The sequence below is a fragment of the Malus domestica genome, chromosome 05, assembly GCF_042453785.1.
Source record: "Malus domestica chromosome 05, GDT2T_hap1".
NCBI lineage: Eukaryota > Viridiplantae > Streptophyta > Magnoliopsida > Rosales > Rosaceae > Malus > Malus domestica.
In genome coordinates, this window is record NC_091665.1 from 16,295,326 (window position 1) to 16,300,295 (window position 4,970).

Genomic DNA, 4,970 nt, shown 5'->3' on the forward strand with positions numbered 1-4,970 from the left:
CGTCAAACAAAACATTCATCCATCTCTACTATAGTGACGGAATTAAGTTCCTTAAAATTGGAATGTAAAGACAATCTTTGGTTTTTCCAATTTCTTTGGTAGTTCATATGAGGAAGTAAGTACTATCTGCTTTCGCAGAGATCTTTATTTTATTCACGTTCCGAATGTGAAGCACCTTTTTCTTCTCTCATATATCTTCTACTTCTTATTAGTCACACTTTTACAACGATTGTAAAACATAGTTACTAATACGGAATCAAGCATTCAAGTAGAAGAACCAACTGTTTTGAACTATTCAAGAACAATTTACAACACCTTCGAAAGGTGTGTTCTTGACACTTGCAAGACATTTCTTGCAAATACCCCTTCCATTGTCCATCCTTTCATAAAGAAAGTTTGTTCCCTTGGAGTTATTTCGCTTTCTTCATTTGACTTCTCCTTTGTCTACAATAGTCATGGTCCCTAAACTCCCACTGTCTCTCTTGAAACTTATTTCAATTGTGTTATACACATCAAACGATTTGGAGAGCGTGTGGTTATTGTTCACTATATAGTTTACAATAAACTTAGTGAACCATTTGGATAGGGACACAAAGGTGAAGTCCTTGCCTAGTTTCCGTCTCTAGAAGTGGTGTAACACTTCAACACTCAATGATTCAAAATCATCATAAGTCCATGTTGATGGACTATTTTTGTCAACCAACCATTATGTTCTAAACATAATTACAAACTTTCAAGAGTTGTTCAAGGCAACTCTCATTTCTTCATACAACAATTTGTAAGTGAAGAATTATGGCACATAAAGTGTCCATGCCTTTGTGCTTTCTTCTTAAGTTCCTTGTTCATGTAACAAAGAAACAAGCACTAATGTTTGCGTTAGTTAAGGGTTGTTCAAAGCAACTCTTATTTCTTCATACAACGATTTGTAATTGAAGAATTATGACTTTAAAAGTGTTGTCCTCTTTATGATAGACTTATCTAACAAGTTCTTCCAATGGTACATTATCAATAGAAAGATTGTGAGGATGAGACTACTTAGGTACATATACAATCCATTTAAGACAATCTTTGGGATTGTTGTACCAAGTCCGGAAACTAAAGCATTCGGCTTTTCTTTGTCAAGTTTTGGATAGCGTTTGCAAATATATTGGTAAACAAATACATAACGAATATAAATTGATTGATTTTAAGCCATTTGATTTGGGTCTTTAAATCAAATAGCACCACCCACTATTTTTGGCAAATTTCATATCCCTCATTGGAATTCGAGAGTTTTGGAGGTAACTCTTAGTAGGGTATGGGAGACTCACTATTACCAAGCCCACCTCATAATGATATGATGTTGGCTAGCATTAATAATAATGAGAGAGTACGCTTACTCATTTGCATCTCTTGCAAGTACCCATCTTATTTGGCCTCTAGAGAATGTAGCCTCACAATGATATGATGTTGGCTCCATTGCACTTAGTTAAGTCATTCCCACCATGCAAGTTCGGGTAGGGGTTCAAGAACAACCTCACAATGATATGATGTTGGTTATTCTCGTTGCCTACCTTTCACAACATCAAGTATGCATATAGACTCCTCCTGAGTGTAAGCACGCACTTTGTACTCCCCCATGATAGGGTGAAGCCGGTGTACGAGTCACAAACGATCGGAGCCTACCACAGTGGAAGGCCACGAAAGAGTGTTCAAAGCACTCTCACGCTTCTCAACTTAATAATGGTTTGGTTGAGGGTTTTTAGGTCTCATCACATATAAATATTCATTTTAATCTTTATTAAAACAATTTTGGTCCTATTACAACTATTGGTCCATTTGATTGAATTTAGTTGTATATAATACTCCCACTATGCTTATAAAACGGTTTTTAAAGCAAGAGTATATGATACTACTAACATAAACTTTGCATTCATTTGATGGACTATATAGTTGCCTTAGGGCCTTAGGATGACTATGAACCTTTGATTAGATTCAACACGAGCCAAGTGTTGAATCTCGGTCTAGGGATGGTGATTGATTTTAGTTACGCGTTTAATCACATTAAGGCGTGTTGTCTTAGGGGCGTTGGACCCTCTACTCCATTTTCATGCATATCAAATAATACAAGAAATGAGTACTTCAAAGTAAAGATGAGCTTATGCTCTTTACAACATTTGAATAATACAAATTACTTTAAAGTAAAGAAGAGCTTATGCTCTTTTACAACATTTGATCAAATCAAATTACAACCAAAATCTAATCTACACATTCCCATGGTTCAAACAAATTTGAAACGGCCTTTCACATAGCTCAATTATCGTAGGCTTAGGTTCATAATCACCCTTTAATTAATTAACACTTTAACTAATTAAATTGAATGCAACATTTTCATTTGGTTTTTGTATCCATAAAATTGATTTAAATGGAGCTAAATGAAATGAAAATCCAATTCTCATTTAAAGAGACAAAACCATTTTGTTCTCATCTTAATTTGGGCCAAAATGCAATAACCTCAACTTTTTGGACTATGTTGCAAAACTTAAACTTTTGAGCTCATTTTGTAAAAACACAAAAGTCCACTACTTCATGTAATCACAACTAGAACCCAAAAATTTCAACAAATTGAAAAACATCATTAAAGGAACAAAACAATTTATCCTTTAATGATTTTGGGCCTTTACGTAAATACGTAAACTTTTGGGCCAAAGTTGCAAATACACAAAAGTACCAAAACTTTATGTAATTGCATAAAAGCTCCAAAAGCACCCCACTTGTAGGGTGGCCGGTTTTAGATAGAGTGAGGAATGCAAAATTTTGAAATTTTTCAACAAAGTCATAAAGTCATGCAAGTGGTGTGTGTGACATAAATTCATGCAAGTGGTGTGTGTGTAAGAGAAGTACTTCTTACACACCCATCACCATTTCTATCACCTTTCAAAATTTCAATCACATTAAAACATTTGATAAAGCACAAAACAAAGACTTTATGAAATAAATCAAAACTTTGAATCAAAACACCAAACTTTTTGTTCTTGGCTAAAATGTCAAGAACAATGAAGAACATTCATGAAAAACTCATAAAAGCTTCATGAACATTTTTCATCCAAAGACATCCCAAAAACACTCAAACTTAAGGGAAATAACATATAACCAAACTAGGGTACATATGGGTTCCAAAAGTTACTTGAAAACACTTTTAACAAGTCAAACATGAACCCAAAAATCCACCCTTTGGATTTGGCCGAAAATCCCCAAAAACATGGCACCAAATTTTAGCTCCAATATTCATGCTCATATGAACTACATCTACAACATTTGAGATGGCAAATTTTCTAACAAAATTTACATTCAAAGAAGCAAGAATAAAGCTTGTAACATATTACAACATTTAAATCAAAGACTATGAACTACAAAACCCAAAAGGATTCACCAACTACTAGACCTAGGCTCTGATACCACTTGAAGGAAATTTTGTGAAAAACATGTTCATTTAAGCAACATCTATAGCATGCAATTAACAATTAAAAGGCGGAATCATGCTTGTATGCACTCAAAAACAAAACATTACCCATGAAATTCAAAGCCTAGTAGATTGGTGAACCTTGACTCAACTTAAAACAACATTTGTTAGTTGAGAAATTATACCTTTGTAGATTCCTCTTTGCATAAGCAAAGGCTAATCACCCAAAGAGAGGGCCTTCATTCCTTGCATCTTAGATCTATGGATTTGGATGGAGGAAATCGTTCTCCAAGTTCTCAAAATTGAGAACCTCTAAGTCTCTTCACCAAGGTTAGATTGGAGAAGAAATGAGTGACCTTGGAGTAGTAGGATTGCTAGCTAAACCCTCCAAGGAGGCCGGCCACTTTAGAGAGAAAAGAGAGCTTATGTTCTCATCCTTTCCCTAAAAGAAAACCCTAAATGAATTTTGGCTATAAAGTCATATTTATACCTTAATTCATTGGAGTGGCAAACTTGTAAATAAGTTCAAAACTCACTCCATCTCTAAATGGCCGGTCTTAGGGTATTATTGGGCTAATTAGGCATTTGTGAATCATTATTCATTAAGTTGTCATACAACTTAATTCAATGGGCTTGACGTTCGAAGCCCATTGGGCCTTAAGGTCCAAAACTATCCCGAGGTCTTTAACGAACTTATTCGTTTGATTAATTAACATATTAATTAATCCTTGCCATAAATAATTAAACCATTTAATTATTCTTACTCATCTCCATTGTTTCTTCAATCTCCACCTTACACGGTGTACGATCCATTAGGTTCCTTTTAGCGAGGCAGTGGGCGATTAAAACCATTTCAAATCGATTGTGAATTGAAACTTACTTTCAATTCTCCCTTTAGTGATTATACACGTTTAGGGCTTCCACAAACCATGAGTGACACCTACCAGCATATCATGGTTACCCAAGCTAATCAGAAGAGGTGGGGAACCTATTCAGTTTAGGATTACAAATGCAATACGGTCTTTCTCTAATACAATACTCTTGACCACATTGTTTGGTTTGATAGTTTATTCATGTCTACTATCCAATGTGATTCGTGTGCTTATATGATTACCTTGAATGTGATTTGGAACGACTTCCTAAATCTCATTCATACTCTGGCCAGAGATTCTTAATCATATCATAAAGTATTCTCCCCCAAACGGTTTGAAGGTTAGAGATCCCTTGTTGCGCATTCACTTGCCTCCATGGCTAAGTGGCTTAACCCCGACGATGCCGTGGACACCCTCCTGATGGAGTGACTTTGACATAATCAAATATCAAGGACTTAACCACAAGACAACTATGATGCCTAAGGTCAAATGACTACTTTGCATTATCCCAACCATGAGTTCTCATGTGACATGAGTATGAGAACTCCTCGTTGATCATGTTCAGTGGACTCATTCATTATTGAGCACCTACATGCTTGTCTTGATGTCACACACACCAATGACTCGAGACTAGTCACTCTCCCTGAGAGAAGACA